A 25880-nucleotide genomic window follows, 5' to 3' on the forward strand; every position below is an offset into this window, starting at 1 on the left:
GTTTTATCATCATGAGAGAAGCTCATTTCCAAGGAAATTAAATGCTTTTCAGAGATGGCATTAATGCTCATAAACTCCCCCAGAGCCAAGGAGAAGGCAGATGCTATTTTGCAGAACAATCACAGACCATCAACATGAGGAGAGTTCATGGAATTGTCTGAGTGTTTGTCTCCTTATTTATACTTCAAGGAGCTGCTTTAAGAGAGGGAACTTGTGTTAAGTGTGTGTTTGTAAACACATATCAAACGGGGTGGGGGTCAGATCTTAAAAGTCCGGGGGAAGCAAGCATGAGGAATGAACTGATCACAATATGGAGATTTACCTTACTACAAACACAAACAAACATCAATACAGTGGACAATATCTACTATATACGATCATAAAATGGGGGTAGGGAAATAGCTCAGTGGTGGAGAACTTGCCTGTCATACACAAGGCTCCAGGTTCAATCCCAAGAACTACAATAAATGAAGGCAAACCCATAAAGATGTTCATAAAACCAGGAATCTGGAGCTTCCAAGGCCTCTTGAACTTGTAACAAAGGAGAATTGCCTGCCACTCTAGCCTAGAGCTTTGGCAGTGTCCCAGAACCCCACCTCAGCATTACCTGCTTTAACTCCCTCTTCTGTCACCACGTGAACGCCTCTCTGCATCCTCCTAGCCCCTGTTGCACGTCCATTCTGGGCGTCCAGATGCCATTCTTGGCGTTGTTTTCTGGGGTCAGTGTCTCTTCCCTTGTGTGTCTGTGATCCTTCCGCGTGAATCCATTTACTCCCAATTTCTGTTCTCTGCTTCTTGTCTGTAGGAGGCTTCTTCTCTACCTCCCTAGAAAAAGTAGACATCCACTCAAAAAGTGGCACAAACAACAAACATAGACTAGGCAGAGATAGGAATGAGTTGGTGAGTTGAGTTTATGAATTTCTTCATTGACAGAATCACTCGTGAAATATGGATTGAGTAGCACTGAGTGAAAAATTACCTTGGTGGGATGGTAGCCTCCAAGTACATCGCCTAGCAAAGCTCACCCAGAAGCTTCTGCACGGAAAAGACTCTCAAATCACATTAATAGCCTTGAATCACATGGATCATTAAATCAATTTAAAATACCCAAAGAGAAGCAAGGGGGAAAAAAACAATCAGTGTGAATTATCACACAAGAATCTAATGAAAGCTGGCAGAAGAGACGCACAACACAAATTCTGAGTCCCACCTCCTCCCTCAGAGGGACTGAGGGACAGAGATGAGGTCTGAACAGGAGAATTGGCCGCATGAAGGTCGCCAGGGTCAACTGCACGTACCTGCACTCTTTGATAGACTGCCTGTAGGCAGAGCTTGATAATTAGCCTATGGAGCAGCCAAAAAAGTATCCACACTTCTTAGGCAGAAGACAAGGAGCCAAATGGATGCACTGGTGGGTATTCTGATTGAGGCCTTACTGATGTTTGGTATCTTGTTTCTTTGTAGTGTAGCACGAATGGTCAGCACTTGGTCCTGCCATTCCACGTCTGCGTTCACACGTTCACTGCTCGACACCTTTACCTGGTAAGCCAGTTGCTCTGTATGCCTAACACATTTCTTCTTAACTTCATCCATTATTTTTGTTTTCTTTTGCACAAGATGGCATAGCAAAGATGGGAATTTACCTGGGTTCCTTGGTCAGTACATAGCGAAAGCTGTCTACTAGCTCTGTTTCGATGCTCGCTTTAGGAACTGCAAGTCCCTTTGAGAATGTGGTGAAAATCCAATATGGTACAAACAGAAGATATCTGAGGGCATGAGCCTCAGCAGCATTCAGTGGCTTCGGCATCTCACCTCATTGTTGACTGTGGCCGGCTGAGCCCTATGGGCTGCCCTGTTCAGGAGCCCCTCAGCATGTGAAGCAGGGCTCCTGCCCCTTCTGCAGCTGACAGGTGATCTCACTTAGCCATGGTCACTGTTCAGCATTCTGGCCTTCCTGTTTGGTTTCTTGGGAAGGAAGGGGCTCAGAGCTCAGTTTCAGATTTGCATGAAGGAGCCCACACATAACTAAGCCCCTCTTAACAAGGACTACATGTTTATATATGATACAGGGGTAAACATGGCCAAAGTTCTTCAAATATCCAATGATGGAATTATAAGAAATGGAATGTCTCACCCTTACCCAACCTATAGCCTAAGGTAAGGAGGTTATGGGAAAGAAAGAAAATAAATATGTATGAATTAGTTCTTTTTTTAAAAAAAAAATTATTGCTTTAGTGTGTACATGGAGGTCAAAGGAAGTTAGTTTCCTTCTACTGTAGGTTCCAGGTCACACAGAGGTCTACAGGAGGCTGAGTGGCAAGAAGAGTTAGTGGCTGAGTTACCTCACAGGTTCCTGTGATTGGTTCTTAAAACTAGCTGAAACTACAGTGGGCAGATCTGTTCTCATATTCCTTCCCTCAAGCATCTGATACCCTGATATATATGCAGCATATGAATTTCCCACAACTCTCTACCAGGTGGGTGGTGTTGTAGACAAGTTTAACTTAATTAAATCTGAGACAGGGGTTTACACCAATACTCCTGTTTGGAACAGGTGTCTCCCAAGACTTTGGGATAGTTTATAAAACTTTCAAATGTGTAAGTGTGTGTGTGTGTGTGTGTGTGTGTGTGTGTGTGTGTGTGTGTTCTCAACCTGTGGGTTGTAACCCCTTTGGGGGTGTCGAACCATGTTTTCACAGGGGTTGCCTAAGAGCATCGGAAAACAGATATGCATATTACCATTCATAACAGTAGCAAAATTACAGTTATAAAGTAGCAGTGAAAATAATTTTATGCTTGTGAGTCACCAAAATATGAGGAACTGTATTTAAGGGCTACAGTATTAGAAAGGTTGAGAACCACTGGTCTCCCTGAGGAGCAAAGCCAAAAGTCATGTTAGGATCTAAATGTGTCCCACTGCACAAGGTACCCTAAGTATGTTGATAACATGGACAAAGAAGGCTTGAAATAGAAGGACCAAGGATCTGGTCTCTGGAAATATTTCCATTCATCAATGTATAGATGTCTAAGTGTGATAAGAGTGTGTGTGTGTGTGTGTGTGTGTGTGTGTGTGTGCACGCGCGTGTTGAGATGTTGGTAATAGAGCAGTCTGTCTGGCAGCTAGACACTTAAAGGTTCTGTTAGTTCCTGAATTATTACAGTACTTTGCCAGCTCTTACAAATATCTGAGTTCCCATCCTAAGCATGTATTCATTTATATACTTAATTTTTAAACAAGGCCATAAGTATACTGAGTAAAATCAAGAGTCCACCAAACCTAGTCTATCCCAGCACATGGGCAAACAGGGTTCACTGTTTTCATAGTCTCAGATTTTCCTGCAGAAGCAACCTAACAGGCTTTCGTGACTTGAGCAGGGATCCCATTGCCCAGAATCCACAGCTGGTTCCTGTGGCTGGAAAGGAGACACAGAAAAAGGTCCATGAGATGAGCCACTGCTCAGACAGGGCAAAACACTCCTGAATGCATTAGAAAACCAGGGACTACACAGCTGACCAGAAAAAGAAAGAAGGGGGTACTAAAATTGAGAGAAGCAGGAAAGACAGAACAAGAATTTGCCCATCCAGAAGAATGATAACATATAGGCTTGGTCTGTAAGGTTCTCTTTAGATCTATAACAGGATGATGATTCTAGTTTGTTCTTGTTCTTGTCCTTCTTTTTGTTGTTGTTCTTCTTCTTGTTCTTGTTCTTGTTCTTCTTCTCTTCTTCCTCCTCTTCCTCATCTTCTACTTCTCCTCTGTCTCTCCCTTCTTCATTTCTTTCCTCCTTTTTCTCTTTCTTCCTTCTTTTCTCTCTCTCCCTCCCTCCCTCTTTCTTTCTTTCTTCCTTCCTTCCTTTCTTTCTTTCTTTCTTTCTTTCTTTCTTTCTTTCTTTCTTTCTTCCTTTCTCATGTAGTAGAGCCAGTCCTCAAACTTGTTGTATACTAAACGATGCTCCTGAACTCTTAGTTCTCCAACCGGCATCTCTCAACATCTGGGATTTCAGCTAGACTCCACTATGCAGTGTTTATGTAGTGTTGAGGATTGAAGGCAGAGCTTTGTGCATGCTGAACAGTCACTGTACTAGCTGAGCTACCCCAGAATTTGTGTGTATGTGTGTGTGTGTGTGTGTGTGTGTGTATGTGTGTAGTTTTAAAAATTATTTTATTTTTATATATTTTAATTAAAATACAATTTTATCACTTTCACCTTCTCTTTCCTTCTCCAGCCCTTCCTAAGTCCTCTCCCCCATCTCCTTCAGTGTTCCCCTCTTTCAGACTGATGGTCTTTTCATCTCTGATTATTATTACAGTTGTATGTGTATATACAAATATGTAAATATACAACCTTCTGAGTCTGTTTTGTATTGTACAATCAGTTAGGAGCTCACCCCTGGGAGAGGCTACCTCTTCCTCTCTCTGCAGCCATCAGTTGCCTGCAGTTCCTTGTCTAGAAGTGGGACCCCATGAGATTTTCCCTATTTTGAGTTAGCATGTCTGTTGATATTGCCAGTACTAAAATCTTCTTTATGCAGCCATTTTTATCAGAGACTACTTCACAGCAGACTTCCTGGGCCTCTGGCTCTTACAATCTTTTCACTCTCTCTTCCACAATGTTCCCTGAGCCATAGACACAGGAGTTGTGATGTAGATGTATCCACTGGAGCTGGGCTCCCCACAATCTGTCCATCTATGTGTTTGAGATTCTTGACACAGAATTGTATCAATAGGTTGAAGACACATCCTACTCACATTGATCATTGTTTACATCTACTTTGGATTATTTATGTAAACTTTTGGTGTTCCTACTTCCTTGGCTCTGAAGTCAACTAACCTATAGCCTCAGTTCATAAAATCGCCAGTGTCTCTATAGTGACATCCTAGAGGGGAGATGATGATAAGGTTTGGTGCACTCCCACTAACTCTTGCTGTTGTCTTGTTTTGTCTGCAGTTGTGTTAGGAATAAAAGCCTGGCTGTTGCATATGCTAACTCAACTATGCCCCCAGCTTCCTGTGGTTTGCTTGGTTGGTTTTTGAAACAGGGTGCTGTAATTCAGTCTGGACTTAGATTTCTGTGTAGCCAAGAGAGAGCTTGAATTCCAGTTTCCCCTCCTTTCACTTGCCCAGTGTTAGGCACCGCGCCTGGCTCCCAGCTTACTTTTTTTACCAAGAGTTTTGAAGGTTAGTCTCTAGTTTTACTGACTAGGCAGGACTCATTGCTGTCCACTCTATGAACTCTCATATTCCAATTCAGAACACAGTAACATATGGTCCCCTCAATCAAAAGATAAACTGGGGTGACAAATACCAATATCAAGTTTGTAGGCTTCTGTAGAAAGGTCAATCTATCTGTGCTTCAAACACTTTGGATTTCTAAAAAAATGTTTTACAACAGCCCAAAACCTCCTGTAAGCAGCTGTGTATACTCCAGAAAACGAAGGAAAACAGGTAAACAGAAACTTTTTCTGTAAGGGGTAAAAAGCACAAACTGAGAAACTCAAGGCATAAGCAGGGGATTGAGGAGGTGGTTCAGTCAATAACACATTTGAGCTTAGACCCGAGAACCTGAGTTCAGTTCCCAGCATCTATATAGAAAAGCTAACTGTAGCTTGTGGCTATAGTCTGTGTGCTGGAAAGAGGAATACAGAAGGACCTGGCAGTTGCTGGCCAGCCAGTCCATCCAAACAGTAAACTCAAGGTTCAGTGAGAGACTGTGTCAAAAATAAACAACATCTAAAGAAGACACATCTGTTGACCTCTGGTCTCCACACAGAGCTGAATACATGTGCACATTTGCACACATATGCATGCACACATGCTCACAGTGTCTGTAGATTGTTGTACTGTATGCTTAAGGCTATGATGAATTTCTTCCATGTTCACAGTCCTGTTCTGATGGAAAAATGACTGAAGACCCCCTCCTCCCAGCCAGAGACCATTCTTTTTTTAACTTATTCACTTTACATTCCTCTCACTGCCCCCTGATCCCTGTTCCCTTCCTAGTCACCCCCTCCCATAATTCTTCTCCCGTCCCCTCCCCTTCTCTTTTGAGCAGGTGGGGGTCCTCTTGGATATCTCTCCACCCTGGTACATCAAGTCTCTGCGGGGCTATGTGCATCCTCTCCCACTGAGGCCCAACTAGAAGAACATATTCCACGTACAGGCAACAGCTTTTAGAATACCCGCCCCCTATCTGCTCCAGTTATTCAGGACCCACATGAAGACCAAGCTGCACATCTGCTACATATGAGTGGGGAGGCCTAGGTCCAGCCCATGTATGCTCTTTAGTTGGTGGTACAGACTCTGAGAGCCCCAAGGATCCAGGTTAGTTGACTCTGTAGGTCTTCCTGTGATACTCCTATCCCTTTTGGAGCCCACTCTCTTCCCCTATTCTTCCATAAGAGTCCCTGAGCTCCACTGTTCTTTACACATAATTAACTCATGCCTCACTGAAGATGGGATCCCTGGGCAAAAAGTCTGATTCACCTGGCTTAAGTAATAAAGAATTAATATTTTTCACATAGTAAGCTGCAGTTCAATGTTTCTTTCCTGTCCACCATATGCAGTATGTGGTGAGCTTCCTTTCTGGTCCAAAAGTGATACTGCTCCCTCCCCGCACACCTTTGGTTTTGTTAAATTTGTGTTTATAGGTACCTAAGTTGAATATGGTAAAAGTGACTGTTTTTAAATGTACAATTTGATGAGTTTGACAACTGTATATACAGTGATGTAAGAATCAAGATATAACATCCCCATTGTGCCACAAGTTTCCTGGTATCTGCTCAGGGTCAATTCTCTCCTCACTAGCACCTGGAAAAGCTCTGTCCCTAAGGCTTACCTTTGCAAAGACATGACATAAATGAAATCACACACTGGGGGCACTTTTTGTGTCTGGCTTCTTTCACTAAGCACAGTGCATCTGATACTCATCTATATTGTAGCATATATAAATAGTTTATTCTGTTTTACTGATGAGCCATATTTCATTGTATAGATATACCATAACTTGTTTATTCATATACCAGTTAATGGACATTTGGACTACTTCCAGTCTGAGCTATTTACGAATAATGTTGTTATAAACATTCACAAACAGGCTTTGTGTAGACATGTTTTCATTTCCCAGGGGTAAATTCTGAAAAGTGGGATTGCTAAGTTGGAAGGTGACCACATATTGTTTTATAAGGAAAAAAAGTCCCAGAAATGTGTTCTTGCTTTACTAGTCAGAATGCTCCTGCCTAAGCTAATCACTAAGAAGCAAACAGTAAAATTCACTTTCATGGCTCTGGGGCTCAACACTCTTCCCCACCATGTAGCTTCATCTGGAAACAAAATCCAGAGTCTTATTACAACAAAAGAAGAGAAAGATAGAAAGATAGGTTTAGACAGGCAATCAATGGAGACCCATGTCTGAGCCATCCTACCTTATGTCATGTTAACTAACTCATTCTTTATTTCATAAACTATGGAATTTGAACCATAATTTCTTCTAAACGGAATTTAAAATTCATAATGAAAATTGAATCATAATTTCTTCAGAAAGCACCCTACACACACATATGACATGGAATCCTTGTATAAGGAACTGCCTTTTACCCACCAGAGAGGGGTGTTTTCATTATGCACTATTATGGTAGGCCTTCGCCATGGCTACTTGGACCACAAGCTGGTCAGTGGCTTGTAGAAGGTTCAGCCAAGATGGCTTTTGGCTGAACACCATCGCCTTGGAGTCTTTGATCTCACTATCTAGATAAGAGAGAGGGTAAAAAGAAGGAAAACAGTGAGGTCCAAAAATGGATGCAGAAAAAGCAAGCTGTAAGCAGGAGGGAGGGACAACAGTAGGAAGCCATGCTGGAACGACAGTGCTCCACAGTGGCAGTGGGAAAGCAGCAGAAACATCCACAGTGAAGTATGAGTGAAGACGGGGCCTACAGTATAGTACCCGTGTAGCTGAGCACGGGGCCTACAGTATAGTACCCGTGTAGCTGAGCATGGGGCCTACAGTATAGTACCCGTGTAGCTGAGCACGGGGCCTACAGTATAGTACCCGTGTAGCTGAGCAGTCCTCTTCTTTTTTTTAAAGACTAGTAAGGAGATTGCCATTATCTTTGATTTCCCCAACTGACCTCACACGTGTTCCTCTAAGTGGTCAAGACTAGCCTTCTTCCTTGCTCCCAGAGGTTGCTTATTTCACAGTCCTATAACCTCCTTGGGCCTAAAGGCATTCCTGATATCAAGATGTCTAATGAAAACTTGGTCTCAAATGCATCATCAACTATATCCCTCTTAAGCAGAGATAGAAAGAAACTAATGTATACAGCCATAGTAACCAACATATTCAAGAGTTTAACCTAATCTGGGCACCATATTAAGTGGTCCATTGGTTAACCCACTGAATCCAAAACACATAATAACATATATACTATCATTTTTTTTCACTTTATAGATGAGATAACTGAAACCAAGTGCATAAGTAATTTGCTCAGCTTTCCCAGGCAGAGATAAGCAGAGACTGTTTCTAGGAATGAGCAGCCTAGAGTTAGGGACCCATTTCTGATAAGGACAGACTATGGAGAGATGGCAACAAAAATAGAATAATCATTCAGACCCACTGGAAGCTGTGAAGGATTAGGAGCTGGAAGAAAAAAATCCAAAAGAAGAATTATAGGAACCCAACACAAAGACACATACACACACACACACACACACACACACACACACACACACACACACACACACACGATCTCCAGACAGAATTAAACATAAGAATAGACTCTAAGTAAACACTTTCCAAAGCTACTCCTTTGATACCTCTTAGTTGCATGGATTTGACCCCAAAACAGCTGTCACTTACTCCTTGTCATCTCTCCCTTCCCCTTCAATGTGGGGTCGGATCAGACAAAATGAACAGATCTCATCACAGCCACCAGCAGTAATCAAGACCAAGTCACCGGATGATAATCAGTGGTGTCTCCAAGCAAAACTGTTCAGAGACAAAGGAGGAAGTTGCCAGAATTGAATTAAAGCCTCAGTGGCTATGGTAATGTACGCATGGAGCCCTAGCACAAGGGAGCTGAAACAGGGGGACCATGAGTTTAGAGTCATCAGTCTTTTTACCCAGACCTTCTGTTATAGCCAACAACAAAAATGAAGACACTTGGACTAGACATACCAAAAATAACTGACGGCCAAAGCTTACAGCTGTGTGGTTCTCACATGATCTTGAATCCCCTTCACTAGAACTCATTCTTAGTAGTCTGTATTCACGGGGCTATTTAGCAGGAAAGATGACTCCCTATGAGATTTATTTAACTGCATGTCTTTGGGCTTTGGATCCCTCCTGTATTCTATTTTATAGTTGGTGCTTCTTTAGTCTTAAACATCTGGCTCTCTTCACATCTATGCTCCAGCCATTACAGTCTGCTCCCTTCTTGTCTATTCTGTTCTCACTAGACCAGGGAACCTACAAACTAGATTAGCTAATATCCAGACTGAAGAATGTTCAGCTCCAGTGGGAAAGCTAAAACAGACCCTTAGACCAAAGCTGGTTTTGCCAAACAACAAAGCGTTGGCTCCTCACACGGGGCAACAAAATCACTACATGCAGGACAACAGCCTGTCTTTCTTACTTTCTATCACCTGTGTGACCTGTTCAGGTTGGCATGATAATCACACACGGAGTGTCCATCATCTTATCCTACCCTCCTTCAAGGCTGAGATATGTCTCATCTCAGACCTGCAGTCACTTTAGATTCCAGGAAAAACGAAAGGTCCCAGGAAATAGCACTTCACCCCAGATGAGAGCAATACATACCTCTTACCCTGAAGCACAAGTTAATACCCAAAATATGGACTTGAGTCACTAGAGCCTTTCACCTGTTCCTCTTCCAAAATAAAAAAATAAAATAAAAAAATTAAAAAAATAAAAATAAACTTAAAAAAAAAAGTTGCTTGCTTCTGAGTCCATTTCAGGCTAAAGAGGAAGCAAGCAACTTAGACTCAAGAGAGTGTTTTCTGAAGCCTCTCTACTTAGGGCAGACTCCAGCTCAACAGCACAGCAGCACCTGGATGTTTGTTAGAGGTTCAGGAGTCCAGCCCAGTTGAGGCCTATCGAATCCACATCTGGATTTTAAGAGGCCCACAGGTAATACGTACACACCTGTAATTCAGGGACACTCTGATCGCTGTAAAGCGTCTCTGGAACAAGGGAGGGCCAGGAGTTGGGAAGAAAGGAAAGGCCAGCTCTTCCTTTGCTCCAGTCCAGTTACTGGTCAAGCTTTCTCTGTAATGTTATCAGATATATCCACCTCTGCACTGCAGGATTGGTATTTTGATTGCCCATTTAACGGCAAAAGCAAGATTTTTTCCCCCTTAATGAATTGCTTTACTGAACCTCCTATATGCAGCTCATCTATTCTCCCTGGCTGTATGTGTTTTTGTGTGTGGGGGAAAAAAGTCAGGGTTTAAATGTCAGAAAGAGGGGATCAGATTCCCACTCCTCTTGCCAACCACGAGCACATTTACTAGTCTCTTCCCTCCATTAAACGTTAAATGATGTTTATGAAGCATCCACATGGGCCTGGAGCTTTTCTCAGTGCCTGGGGTTGCCAGGTGGCCAACATAAATGGCATTACCCTCTACGTGAACTTTCTACTCTGGTGTTCTCAGAGGCCCTGCAGGAACACGCACAGACCCATATTTAAAACCAGAACCAAGAGGGGTATAGACGTGACACAAGAAAGTTGCCCCTGATTCTTCATCCGGTGAGCCAAGGAACTGACTGGAATCACCCGATTTCATTTTACCCCAGTCTCCCATTGATTCTGTCCAGCATCTATCTCCACCATCCCTGGCTATCTCCCACCCTGACAGCATCGCTCCTTCTTCTTACTGCTCAGAGGACAATTTGACAATCCATCAAGAGATAAAATAGGTATCAAAATAAACCAACTTTTCCTGTTATAATATTATAGGAAGAGTGGCCAGACTAATCAGGGCACATAATTTTTACAATGAGAAAGTACATTTTATATGAGATCTAGCCCAGAAAAAGTCCAGACTGAAAGTAACAAGTCAGATAAGTATTAAAAGTGGATCCTTCACCCTAGCACACAAGGAAAGCCCCTTTGGAGGGGAACTGAATTCTCCTCTACATGTCCAAATCTGAGATCTTGCAACATTACATTCTGTGAGTAATTGTTAAGTAAACTAAGGATCGGTAATTACCTTCCTATCATCACCAGGAACTGAGAGAGCTATTCAAATATAAAGTAGGCTTACATCCTCCTACTCCACAGGCACCATTAGTAGACCAAGTTTCCACCCCAGGGAAAAAGCTTGGAGAGTCCTTCACAGAAACCCATCTGCAGGGACGGCAGGAAAGAGGAGGAGGAAGAGGAAGTGTGTGCGCCGGACTCCCGCCCTCCTTGCCTGCTCACAGGCCAAGGATGAATCGGACGCCGCGTGAACGAGATTTGCAGGTGTGAGTGGGAGGCCGCAGGGGCAAGCAGGCCCTGTGAAGGAATGAGGGGAGCAGAGATGTTTTAGGGCAGAAACAGGAGCAAAGGTTGTGCTTGAGTGAACAAAAATGAGGACAGATGCCTCCTCCTGGGGAAGGCAGCTGGTCACTCATTCCTCTTGGAGATTTAGAGTCTTGAGCAACATAGCCCAAGGCTGTCAGCAAGGGAGGATGCGACAGGACCGGAGACAGCCTCCCCAGACAGTTGACTCAGACACGTCTGACTCTTGGAACAGGCCCCACTGGGGCAGCCCAAGGAAGGCAAAAGTCTTGGTGGGTCAAGTATTGAAATCAAATGAATGGATACACCAAAACCAGAAGGCTGTCACACTCTAGGCCCTCTGTACAATGAACGAATCAATCAATGAATTGGTGAATCAATGCGGGATGATTCAAGCTTCAGAGGCAATAATTTGGTCCAAGAACTTGTATCTACCCATATATGGGTTCATTGGGTATATCAATGCTGAGTGTGCCATCCATGTAGCTTCAAAGTAGAGAGAAAAGGTCTGTCTTCCAGAGCTTCCAGGAGACAGGCAGACAAATGAGTATACATATAAAAAAAGAAAATATCATAATTTATAACCAATGGCAGTGCTATCGAGAGACTAAAATGTAGCAAGAGAACAGATGAGGCTGTTAAGAGGGAGAGTGGGAGAGATGGCTGAGTTAGCAAAGTGCTGACAGAAGTCCTGCAAACATGAGGATCCCAGTTTAATCCTCCGAATCCACAGGAAAAGCTGGATGTGGTAGAATGCTTGCCTACATCCCATCCTGGGGAAGTAGACATAAGCAGATCCCTAACTTCATGGACAGACAGCCTGACTAGCAAGCCCCAGGACTGTGTAGAAGAACAAGGTGGATATAACTGGTGAGAGCAGCCCCAGAATTTGACTTCTGGCTTACACATAACCATGTATTCACACAAATACAGTGGTCCTCACACATCCATACACACAGAGAGACAAAGGTAGAGAAAGATACAGAGACAGACAGACAGACAGACAGACATACAGACAAAGAGAGAGAGAGACAGGCAGAGACAGACAGGTAGAGACAGAGAGAAAACAAAGACACAAAGAGACACAGATATGCTCACCGAAGGGAAAACAGATTAGGTTCTTCTCCCCCCCTCCCCCCCCCAAAAAAAACACCATCAGAATGACTTTGCCATTGTAATTTGAATGCAACCGTGGCCTGAATGAAAAAGAATGATCTTGGCTGCATACCAATCAAGCTTTGCGTACAGACACTGGAATCTGGATCTCATGTTATACTTATACTTCATGAAATAGTGTCTTTTCAATTATTTTTAGACCATTTTAAACTATAACTTAGTTTTACACACCTGTTACCCAACACTTAGAAGACTGGGGAGAAAGGATCATGAGTTTCAGACCAACCTGGGCTACATGGGGAGTTCTAGGTCAGCCTGGACTACAGAAAGAGACCTAGTCTCAAAACTACATTCCCGCCAAAAACTTTAAGTAATGCTAAACAAATAAAGTTAAGCGATAAATAACATTCTTATTCCTTGGGCCACACAACAAAACAGGTGAATGTTCATTCAGATTTGGTAGTTTGTTGACCCCTGAAATAAGAAGACAAGAATGGGTCTCGTCCAGGAAAGAGACCTGAGAGCTCAGACTAGCATGAGAGCATAGAATCATCTATGACAAGAAAATAGGAGTGAAGATTCTAGGTGGAGAGAAGTCCCTGGAAGACTTGAAGAAATGAACTGAACTCATTTAAAAAAAAAAAAAAAAAAAAGGAGGCGGGGATGGACAGGGTGTTGAGCAGAGAACCAAAAAGAAGGAAAGCATCAGAGGTGTGGGTGCTGAGCCTCAGCGCTGAGCCCCAGTGCTGAGCAGTGACTCTACCTCCAGCAACAGCCACAGGGCTGGACCGCTCAGCAGGTATAAGGGGAAATGATGCTGGAACTCATCCTGTTCTTGGCTAGAAGGTATGACCATCACTAAAGACAGAAACTTTGAAGCAGATTATCTGTGCGCCCCAATGGGTGTGAAGCCTTCTGCCCAAGGGCTTTCCACTGTGGCTTCTGATTTATGGGCAGGTCTTTGGAGAAAACTCTTTTTCTGACTTTTTTGGGCCTAGTGTCTGTGGATGTCTTTATTGTTCAAGGCCAGTCATCCTTACACGTCAGGAAACAGCATCTGAAAACCACTGCAGACGTAGCTCACAATGTGAGTGAAGATTTTTACATGCTCTTAAAACACAGTAGCAGCTTTAGGCTCCACAACTTCTGTTATTATTTGTTAGTTGGTTTGTGACTGAATCTTGCTATCATACAGCCTGTGCTAGCCCAAAACTCATCATGATTCTCCTGCCTCAGCTTCTCAAGTGCTGGGATTACAGGTATAGGTCACCATACCCTGTTCTAGGGCTTAGCGTTTTGAGTGTTGTGGATTGACTGATGCCTCAATTCTAATGATCATCTTGGTGCTTACATATGGATACTGTTATCTAACCCCATTAAATCTAAATTTTCAGAGGACTTCTGACAGTCTCTATTCAAAAGGAAATGGCCATTTCCCCATCAACCACACACCATGATGGCTGGAAATGTCATTAAAAACTAAAACTGGCCTGTCTTTCCTCTTCATCCTCTGCTGAGCAAGGAGAGAATAAAGGAGGGTAAGACCTTGAGGACAAGATGCCGGCCGGCTCTCTTCTGCTCCTTTGGCTTCTGGGACCTACAGCCTTTGGTCTTAAGTCAATCCCTGCTCTTAAAGAAGCTACCTTCACCTGTATTTTACCCCTTACATATGGATTTTTACTTTGTCAATTAGTATTGCTTGCACAGAATGAAGGCACGGAATTACTTCTCCACCCTCCATATCCCCAACTGGGGGGCAAGGCAACTCAGCAATTCTCAAGTCCTGGCAGCACCAGAAGTGCATCTGCTACCAATTACAGGCCCCCACCCTGCTTCTCACCACCCTTAGCTTTAAAATGGCTAACTGATTTTTTTCCCCCTCTCAACTTGTAAAAACACATGCACACACCAGCACACATGTGTTCTTGGGCTGAAATCACAAGTGCCAAGGTTCAGTTCGGAGAGCATGTTTATGGTTGGTTATACATCCCCTGAAATAGAGGCTCTGAATGGAAACGCTGACAGGTCATTAACTGTAACAGCACAAACTGGGGCACCGTTTTCCATGCTGCCTCCATTTTGTTTGTCAGCAGAATTTCCAGGCTCAGAACCTGGTGGGAGTGCATAGCTGTGCCCCACTGTTTGAGGCAAATTTGAGGGCAAGAGGACAAAGTGACTCAGGACACAGAGCCTTCAAGGGCATGAGATTCATAAAGTTAACAGATCACAGAATTCTCAGGGTGGAAAAGGCACTGTATAGGCTAGGAGCCTAAATGCCTGTGAGCTGTTCATTTCCAAGCTGAATTTCTCCTTGCCCAGGTATGACTTTTGCTGATACGAAAAGACAGTTTGGGGGCTGGGGAGATGGTTCGGTAGGTAAATCTCTTGCTGTGCAAGCTTGAGGCCTGAGATCAGACTCAAACACCCCACAGAGGCCAGGTGTGGCAGCATGCATCCATGACCCCGGAGCTGGGAGGCAGAAACAGGAAGACCCTGAGGGCTGGCTAGCCAGCCAGACTAACCAAAATGGCAAATTCCAGGTTCAATGAGAGATTGTGTCTCAGAAAATTCAGTAGCGAACAATAAAGGAAGACTCCCAACATTGAAAACTGGCTTCCATGTGCACTTGCACTGCTCAAATACACATGTGCACAATGCATAACACACACACACACACACACACACACACACACACACACACACATACACAAAGAGGAGAGTTTGCAGCTAGTAAGTTGGCACCATTCTCTGCCAGGACTTTATGACTTGTGATCTTTTTGTATGTGAGAGGAGTTGCACATATATGTATGGGGTTCATATGTGTGCAGGTGAATGTGGAGGGGTACATATGTGTTCATGTACGTGGAGATCAGAGGAGATCAGAGTGTATGTGGAGATCATGTATGTGGAGATCAGAGTGTCATTTCTTGGGTGTCTTCCATCCTTTCCTTTGAGACAAGACTTGGAACTTCATCAAGTAGGCCGCAGTAGATAGCCAATGAGCTTCAGGGATCTGTGGGCTTGTCTCAGCATCCCTGGGATTACAAGGGCAAACACTAGCCCCCTGGCCTTCTCCACAGGTTCTAGGGATGAAGCGCAGATTCTTTAGTCAGCACTTCACTGACTACACCATGTCTCTGGCGATGTGCAACTGGGTGAGAGCCACTCACTGCTCATGCTGACCCCCTCATTTTACAGAGGAGGAATATGAGACGTGGAGAGATGTGTATGTCGGTGCACACTGACCCACGCATCTGTACATCTGTTGTGAGCACATGGTGTCAGACTGACTAAACACTGATGATAAGGTCTAGCAAGTTGGTGCAAGTCTGAAACCGCCGGAGCTGTGACATTTTTCTATCATCTCAATCTCATACTGGGAGATGAGAGCTAGAGAGACGAAAGACTATAGGGCCAGCTGGGCCACCATATACAGCCATGAGCAACAGAAAGAGACTCTATCAATCTCAGTGGATGGCTTCTGACCACCACATGAGCACCATATGCCCACCAGAAAAGAAAGACAATATTGACCCCTGGATCTGTACACAGACCAAATCAACCATAGTCTGCATTCAGAACATGGATGTCAGTGGTTAAAAGCTGCCCAGGTGTTGCCAAGGCAACCAGACTTGCAAAACAGTGAGCTAGATACAGGGGCACTGCATTCTCTACTTAGACTTTTTAAAGAGTCTAACATATAGCCCAAACCAGCTGAGCTATATGTTAGCTATATGATCTTCCTGCCTCAATCACTGAAATCCTGGTATTGTGGATCTGAACCTAAAATATAAAGTCTGACCAAGGCCTAGACTTATTCTCTCCCCAGCTAACCAAGTTAAGAAGTGGGGAGTTGGGATGACATCAGAAATGATGATCTGTGGACTCCCCCCCCCCCCCCCCCCACCCCCGGCACATCCCTGATCTTCCATCCCTCTGACAGTGGCATTATCTCCTTGACACTGATTGTCAGGTGAGGGGCAGGCTCAGAGAACTTAGGTGAATTATCCACAGCAGGGAGCCATGGACTGCCACAGGATACTGCCTAGCAAATGTGCCTAACTCTTTCCCCCCACCCCACCCCACCCCCGGAATTAAGAAGCAAAAGATTTATGTTTCTCTGGAGTGGAGGAAGGAGGGGGTGAGAAGGTGAACAGGCAGAGAGCACACAGAGCTGTGAGATTAGGGGAGGAGGAATCCCCTCAGCCTCCACTCCTCTCCAACTTGACAAAGGACAATTCTGACTCCCCCAGGCTTCCAGCTGTCAGAGATGAGCCCTGATAAGGGCCTGGGGCCTCCTCCTTGAATCTCTTTGTTCCAGCACCCATCCCATTAGAAAAAGGTCACACATCTTTGGCCCCTTTTAATTTCAGGGGTGGAGAGGTAAGAGCTCAGTCGGGGGAACCATGCAATTATGAGCAATTACTTAAACGGCTTTCAGACAAGCGTTGGCCATCCACCAGGAGCAGAGGGGGCCGGTGTCTGGGCTTTGTAGACTGGGAAGATGGGGAGTGGAAAAAGGGGGGGCTCAAAGCCACCCCACTGGTATTCCCTGCCACTGAACTGGCTGACACTAACCAGCCCTGCTGTGCAAGGGAACTATTCACTTAAAAGTCATCGCTTTCTTTACTTATCTGCCTCTAAAGAAACAAATCTATTAGCGGCAAGAAATCACTGGCCCAGCTCTAAGTGCTGTCCCCACTGGGAAGGCCAGAGCTGGGGGCTCTCTCTTGTCAGTGGCTCCCCCACTCCCTGGCAACAGCTCTGGATGGCCTGGGTCAGGAGTGTCTCTGGCCACTACAGATAACAAGAGCCATTACATTCCAGATTCTTCCTTAACCTCCTCCCTCCCCTCCCTTCCGCCAAAATCCCAGCCCCAATTTCTCCCTGGCAGATCAAAGGCAGCCCAAGCTATAGGAGAGCTCACTCAATCAATAAACCCTTGACAGGGGAATAAACAGACCCATCCAATAGTTCCCACAGGTTTCTTTTCTCTCTCTTTCCTTCTTTCTTTCTTTCTTTCTTTCTCTCTTTCTTCCTTTCCTTTCCTTTCTTTTCCTTTCCTTTCTTCTCCTTTTTCCCCTCCAATGCTATACCCCTCCTTTGCTTCTGAGAACACTGGAGTTTTAGTGTAGAGTTCAAAATTGCCCAGTAGCCTCAGAACACTTTGTGGTCTTTACATGTCAAAGTAGTAATTTTTTTTTTTATCTTCCAAAAACAAATTTCCTTACACTTCAACTGAGTTTGCAGTGAGCAACTAGGAAACTGCTTTGTTGAATGTGTTCTTCTGACAATAGAGTCTGTGCTGCAGGAGAGCAGTACTCGGTGGATGGGTCTCGGTGGATAGGTATCTCTCAATGGTCATCTCAAAGAATTCAAAGTGCCTCCCAAAGGAAGAAGGGACACTGACTCTGGAAGCACAAAAACAAGAGTGCTAGATTCAGGGTGCTATGGACTTGGGGTGTAGCAGTTCTGAAACTCACAGGAATATTTCTTTTAAAGCCCAATTCCCCTGATTCATATATAAGTACTTTTTCATGCTTGTTTTACTATTGATTTTTCAGTAGGCTGTTCGTTTGTTTGTGTTGCATTGTGTTGTTTCTTGTTTTGCTTTTTGTTTTCTGCTTTTGAGACAGGGTCTTCCTATGTAACCCAGGCTCACCACCTGCCTCAGACTCCTACCTACAAGCTGAGATTGCAGGCATGTGCCCAGGTTATTACTTCAATTTCTAAACCTTTAATCCATGAAATTGGAGGAAAGAGCCTGAACAAGCTAACTTCATATGGTCCCTGGGACAAAACCACTGGTCTTCTCCCTTACCTAATAGATGATGTTTACGCATGGGTCTTCCAACCTTAGTACAGAAACTATAACTTTAGAAGTAAAGTCTGGTAGCTTCCTCCTTTGCATGACCTGCACATGTACCTGTGCCCTGAAGCATCATTATGCCTGGGAACGCATGCCTAAGATGGCAGGAACTAACCCTGAGGACACCTGATTATATCAGAAAAGACCAAGCAGACAGGCAATGCCTAGAAGTGAGGACACCAGGGGAAGAGCTGTGTGCCTTGTGGCACTGTCACAGTTACAGCCCTGTCTACAGGACACACCAACAGTACACTGAAGCCTGGAGCACTGAAGCTTGGAGCACTGAAGCCTGGAGCATAGCTGACTGCCCTTGTTGAGTTGTTTGTATGCTTTCATCCACAACCCAGTTAGAGTGGCCTCATCCATTTCTCCAGAACCCTGAACAAGGTAAATTACCTCAAGTCTCCATGAGAGTCCCATGAAGCAGATACCAGTTAACAGGTAGATGGGGAAAGCGAGTCCAAAAGAGGCTCGCGGGCTTCCCCCAAAGACACCTGGAAATGCCCTGAGATACTGAAGTTGGGAGAGTGGGCATCTAACTTCAGAGGCAGGATTTGAATTAGGACTTCCTCCATCAGCCTACCACCTTCAGTTTCGGCTAAAGGCAAAAACCTATCTCTTCTCACCCTTTCCGTCTGAGCACGCATGCAGCCTCGGGAACGCCATTTTTCTTCTTACATGTTACATGTTTCCTCCTCTTTCTCGCAATTCTATGACGTCAGAAGCAAGCTCCTGTCTTAACCAGATGGCTCCCAGAGTGAGTCAAGTCAGGAGCCTAGAGATAGCTTGTCTGATTTCAAGTCCGTGAGCCTTGTGAACTTCGGGAACACATCTTTTATATTTCCTTTCATTTCAAGTACAAACTTTGAAAGCAGTTCAGCATTATTTATTAGCATGCCTGTCCCCCAGCCAGAGAGCACTCTTTACTTATTTCTCCCTCCCCTCTTAGAACCATGATCCGCACTAATCCTTGAGGGACAGGAAGCTTTTTGTTCTATTAAGGTAATGAGCAACTACCATTGCACTTGTGTTCAATGACTACCCTATCTGCCCTCTCAAGTGGTTCCCTGTGAGAGCCTGGGGTCAAAGAGCCTCTGGAAGCCTGTGTGTAGCACCTCTGCACACTCACCTGGAATGGTCTACCTGCCTGAGGATAGAGCCTGGCTCTTGGGCTAAGTGGATCAGCAGCCGCAGCTACTCCACCTGGTTCAGAGCCCAGGCCCACTTTTCAGGCAAATGAGTAAGGGATTGGGGGAAGCGTTAAAAATGCCAGGCAAAGGTAGTTTCTTGTCTCTGTCAAGAAAATCAAATCAATTCCCTTTCTCAAATCTGTACAATTTGGAAAAGGTCGTGTAATATGCTAAGCATGGACATGTTACAGAGTAATCAAACCAACTTGGAGGTTGGACATGTTACAATGTAATCGAACCAACTTGGGGGTTGGAATAAGGAAAATGGTGGATGGGCAGATGTGTCTTGACAGGGAAGCTTAGTGAGTTCTGATGGAAAATAACTCATGGATTGTGCCTTTACAATGTGACTTCTCAAGTACCACAGGGTTCTGCTTTTCCTAGTACCCCCACTTTTTACCTTATAGCTGGCCCACTCTCTTTCTTTGGAGTCTAAAGAGCAAGAAGTCATTCTTAGATGGACAATCCTACCTTGGAGAACTATGAGGATTTAGATCTTAGACATCCCCAAAAGCCTGCTTGAATGCCTGATCCCCAAATGCACCAAGATACAGAGGTTGGAACAGAAGCCTGCTTGAATGCCTGGTCCCCAAATGTACCAAGATACAGAGGTTGGAACAGAAGCCTGCTTGAATGCCTGGTCCCCAAATGTACCAAGATGCAGAGGTTGGGACAGAAGCCTGCTTGAATGCCTGGTCCCCAAATGCACCAAGATGCAGAGGTTGGGACAGAAGCCTGCTTGAATGCCTGGTCCCCAAATGTGCCAAGATGCAGAGGTTGGGACAGATGCTTGGGTCAGGAGGGCTGTGACCTCACCGGGACTCATTCCTTAGTGTGCTAGTAAAGTGTGAGGATGCCGCCATTTGGTAGAAGCAGATGCTGGGGTGTGCCCTTGACTGATGCACTTGTTCCCAGTCTCTTTTCTGCTCTACTGGGCCCTTCCACTACACTGTTCTTATTCACCACAGGCTCTGAAACAAGAGAGTAAAGAAACCTCTAAAAGCTACAAACACCACAATAAATAAACAAATGGATGAATAAATAACACTAGTAAACCAGCATAATCCCTAACTAATTCTAAATACACGTCCTTATACCCTCAGATAAATGCAGTTCCTCTTCCTTCATCAAGGAAACTTCTCTTTGTAAGAGATAAAGACCACTATAGCAAATCATAAGCAACCAAAATTCAGATTTATGGATATCAGTTCCAACTGATACTTGTATAACAAAACTCTTGCACCTAAGGTTCAGGGATCATTGAAGAAGACGGCAGAAAGATTGTAAGAGCAAGGGGAATAGGAAGATTGCGATGAGATGATGTCTCCTAAAGATGCCTAAACTTATATCCATGAAGTCTCACCAGCATAGTCCCTAACCAAAGCCTCAACAAGGACAACAACAGGCATGTTAGCATGGAAGAGAACCACTCACAAGGCTCAAGCTAGGCAAAGAACTACAGGCAAATAAAGAAAGCCAAGAGCCAGAGAAATCGTCTTCCCCAGGGAAGAGCACACCAATTGATTACCCAGTACCAAATGGTCGACCTGAAAGCATGCATACAAGTAACATTTTACAGATATATATGCAATGTCGGGGTGTGTGTTTGTGTGTGTGTAGCAACAACTAAAGAAAAAAGAGATCATGAGTTTGAGTAAGAGCCAGGGAGCTACATGGGAGGGATTGGAAGAGAAAAGCAGTGTAATTATATTATAATCTCAAAAAAGGAAAGCATTAATAAAAAATTAAAATCTGGAAACACCTGGCAAGGCCCCTGACCACCACCTTCACGGAATAATCACACACAGACGCTCCCCTTTCTGAGTCACCCTACTTCTACACAGTTTCCATCATTGTGCTGCCCTGGAGCCTTTCTTTAGATTGCTTTCCATAACAATAATTTTAAAAAGCTGTGTTTATTTATTTATTAACTATTATCTCTTCCCCTTCTAGACTATAGAATAACTTTATGAAGGAAAGGAATTCTCAAATACCTATCTCCTGGACAACACAGTAAGAGTTAAATAAACATAAATGGCTGGATGGATGGATAGTTTCAGACAGAGAGCATAGCCTTTTCAGAGACTATCAAGCATCTGACTTGTTATTTGGAGAATGTGAAGGCCATGGATCACTTCTGACTTAATGTCCAGGTATTATGAGAACTTGCTAGTCTGTAGACAGCAGGGACATGAGCAATACAAAATATCTTACATATCTTATGCATTGCTCAGGTGTGGTTTTGTCTAATCAGCAGTAATTACCATTTCTTGGGTAACTTCCTTGTTCTCTTATTGTTTTTTTCCTAGCAGCCCTAGTAGGTAAAAGAAGTATTCTCATTCTGTAGAGATGAGTCATATGTGATTTACTCCAAAGCATCTATTGGTCACTAGAGTTGAGGGTTCTCCATTTCTCTTGTTTCTGAAGCTCATTCCTTGAGCCCCCTCTCGATTTTGAGAAGACCAAGCCTCAGCATGGTAAAAGTAGCCAGCTTTTGGCTGACCACATAGACAGACATCAAAGTTTAGACACTTTAGGTTAGTAAGTTTAACTTTAGTGATCCTTTCAAGCCTGCTCATTCCCTCCCAAGACCAGAGCTAATTCTTAAGACTGGAGTCTCAACCAGTTGAAGATCTCTATGGGTCCTTCCAGGCTTTCAAACATAATCCATTGACTCCAAAGTGTGAAAACAGAGCCAACTGAGACTTTCACCTATAGAAACTGCTGCCTGTGGGAAAACGCAAACTGAGTTCCTCCTTTCAGAGTAAAACTCTACTGAAGCTAAAGTACAAGGCTGAAGAAAACTAACATTCCCAAGAGTGAAACTTATACAGGAGTTACGCTTCTGAGTTTGCTGTGTTGGCTACAACATCAGCAGCTCCAGGCAAGCAAAGCAATGAAACCATCAGGATGTTGAGAGAAAAAATTGAAAAGGGAATCACCTATTGTTTTCCAAGCTCAGTTGCTCTTCTCCCATGTGTTCACCATGCTGAGGGCCTCACAGCACCTCCTGTCTTGTCTTCTTGCCTAGAACTGATCACAGATCTGGGCAGCTGTTGGTACCTCACTCCTGCCTGCCTCTTATTCCTTGTGCATCCCCTGCACATAAGACTAACCAATAAGGATGTCATTTCCCCTATGCCATCTGAGTTTCACATTCTGCTTGACTATGTAAACACATGAGGATCTGGGGGTGATATCTCTGCCCAGCAGGCTCTCTGCTCTGTATTCTGGGCCTTGACTTTGAAGAAAAACTCTCCTGGTTGCCCTCTGCTCAGAAGAACCTGCATACATTACCTAGAGTGCCCAGTTCATAGAGAAACAACAGCTTTCAAGCCTGTTGAGTGTGGAGGAAAGGGTGTCTCTATGGTCTGGACCAGTTTCCAAAAGGGCATTTTCAATAGCCTTCAGGAATTAACCAAAGGACAGGCTTCCTAAAAGCTCAAGACTGTATATTCACAGACTTGCTCTCTTAGGCCAGTTGAGAAGAACAAATTTCAGAGTCATTAGATATGATTCCTCTCTGGAGTTACAGGGGAATAATAAGTAAAACTAACCAAAGGACAAAAAAATACAAAATGATAGAGAGCTTGAGGCTAGCCTGGTCCTTGAAGGCCAGCCCTGTCTACAGAACAAGTTCTAGAACAACCAAGGCTACACAGAGAAAGCCCATCTCAACAAACAAACAAACATGTTGGTGAGCAATGAAGAACAAGTCTTACAATTGTACTTTCAGCACAAAGAGTCTGTGGGATCCTGGGCAAGTTGATTAGCTTTTCTATGTCCTAGTTTCTTCATCTATGTCCACAGTAGCTAGCTCATCACCTGACTAGGACGGTTCAATGAGATGGTACAAATATCATACAAGGCACACAGCTCCTACACAGCACTTGATAACAGACTACCCCATTATCCTTATGTGTTAGAGCATCACTGAACCACACAACTTCTTATGATGATAAACCACAGTCAGACCCAGTGTATACATGGTCAGTTTTCCCTCCTAGTATAACTCAAGCTTTATTCCAGCTGGAATAAGAAGAAAAGCAGAAGTAGATGCTTCCAAGATAAACAGTATAAGAACAGGATAGAGAGAGGGAAAGAGGCAGAGAGAAGAGATAAAGCATGCTGTCATACCATCAGCATTATTCAGTACCGTAATCTTGAAAAGACTTATCCATTCTTCTGATTTCTTCTCTTGAAGGAGGAGAATCTCCCTCTCCCACCCACCCGCAGAGAAGAAAGTTAAATACAGGACTCAAAAATCATAGGTTCAGAACTCTGGCCTGGGCGTTGACACAGCAGCTTACCAGACAGGCTATTGTGGCCTCTCTACAAAGTTTAGGGAGAGCTATTGAAAGAAAGACCTATTGCTCAATAAACACTCTCAACCCTGAATGCGTGCCCTGCATCTGGGATGCATGTACACAACCTCATTAATGCCACCAACCCTGATCTCATGGTGTCAATGCTCTAGATGGTCAACAGCCACCCTAAGTGGAATATGTCCTCTCTGAATCAGTGAATTCACAGAAAGGTTGTTCAAATGACCTGTGGTCCCTAGCATACAGAACAAATGCAAGAGGGGGCCAATTCTGACTCCAAGACTTAAGTTATGATTGTCTGCTACATTGCCTGTTTTTAATCCAGGTCACCAGGAGCAGAAAACTCCATGGCACCTACATTTTAGGACAGCAGGCACCACATTGTTTGGGTAAGTTCTCAAGTTGGATGTTTCAGCTGATGCTGGAAGGAAATGGTTGGAGCCACCTACAGACTTTTGTGAGTTCAAGTTGATTTTTTAGATAAATCTTGCCTGGTGTGTGCTTACAAATTTCACCTATAGGACAAAGGGTTCCAACCACGTGCTTCTTTACCTAAGGCCCAAGTGTTCTCTTCCTGCAGAGACTGAACTGTTTTCTTAAACACTGTGATGATTTGAATATGCTTGGCCTAGGACGTGACACTATTAGGAGGTGTGGCCTTACTGGAGTAGGTGTGCCCTTGTTGGAGTAGGTGTGTCACTGTGGAAGTGGGCTTTAAGACCCCCCATCCTAGTTTCCTGGAAGCCTTTCTTCTCCTAGTGGCCTTCAGATGAAGATGTAGAACTCTCGGCATCTCCTGCACCATGCCTGCCTGGATGCTACCATGCTTCCACCTTGATGACAATGGACTGAACCTATAAGCCAGCCCCAGTTAAATGTTGTTCTTAGAAGAGTTGCCTTGGTCATGGTGTCTACTCACAGTAGTAAAACCCTAACCAAGACAAATACCAATGACTTCGTTTTATTCTTGAGTAGTATGTGTATCAGCTGCTTTTCTTGTTGCTATGACCAAGCACCTGACAAGAAGCAAGTTAAGAGAAGATGGGTTTGGCTCAAAGTTTGAGGGGATACAGACCATCATATGAAGATATGTGTCAGGAGTGTGAGGCAGCTGTTCATACTACCTCTCCAAGGACCAAAAGAGAGCAGACAGGAAGTGGAGCGTGCCTGTCAAACCCCAGTGATTCACTTTCTCCAGGAAAGCTCTACCTCCTAATGACTCCACAACCTTTCAAAACAGTGTGCCAGCTGGGGACCAAGTGAACTTGTGGGGACATTTTATGTTGAAACTGAGACAAGATGTTTCTTACAATGTCTCTCAACAGCTCCAAGTATCAGGAATCATTGACTAAACAGGTCCCCCCCCCCCCCCCCCCCCCCCCCCCCCCGTTCTTTGTAAAATAGCTGCTTAAAAAACAAATGAAATTAGATTCCGGCCCCACTTTCCCTCGGGCCCCTCCCCATTCCTTTCACAACAGTGGAAGTAACAGCAGTACTCCAACCCAGGGCCTGGCCAACGTTTCTTCTTTTATAACTACTTGAGCATGGCAGGCTCTTCCTATTAACTACATTACATCACCATTATCAAAGACGAAAGGAAATTAATTTTGTTTTTCAAGGTCTTGGCAATCAGTCGGCTCTTTCCTTCATCAGACATCCGCTTGTTTTTCTATGTGTGTCATTTGTGAAGCCGAGTTTTCCTTACGACTCAAGCCCTCATTGCGATTTATCACAAAGCAGAGTTTAGCGGGGAGGCTATGCCGACTGATTTTTCTCTCTCCAAGCAGAAAGTGTAACACGAACTTAAAGCCAATATCATCATCTATATTTCATTCTCAAATAGTTTTCTGAACAAAAAAAAAAA

The 25880-nt window shown here is 44.1% G+C and overlaps 1 long non-coding RNA gene across 1 annotated transcript in view; it reads right to left on the reverse strand.

Annotated features, from left to right (window-relative positions):
* Positions 1-693: 693 nt before the first annotated feature.
* Positions 694-25880, reverse strand: part of LOC116084593 — a 27163-nt gene continuing 1976 nt past the window's right edge. The window contains exon 3 of the long non-coding RNA XR_004116175.1: positions 694-825. This is a non-coding gene — a long non-coding RNA (uncharacterized LOC116084593). The remainder of the gene's footprint in view (positions 826-25880) is intronic.

Source organism: Mastomys coucha, unplaced genomic scaffold (genome assembly GCF_008632895.1).
Source record: "Mastomys coucha isolate ucsf_1 unplaced genomic scaffold, UCSF_Mcou_1 pScaffold9, whole genome shotgun sequence".
Taxonomy (NCBI): domain Eukaryota; kingdom Metazoa; phylum Chordata; class Mammalia; order Rodentia; family Muridae; genus Mastomys; species Mastomys coucha.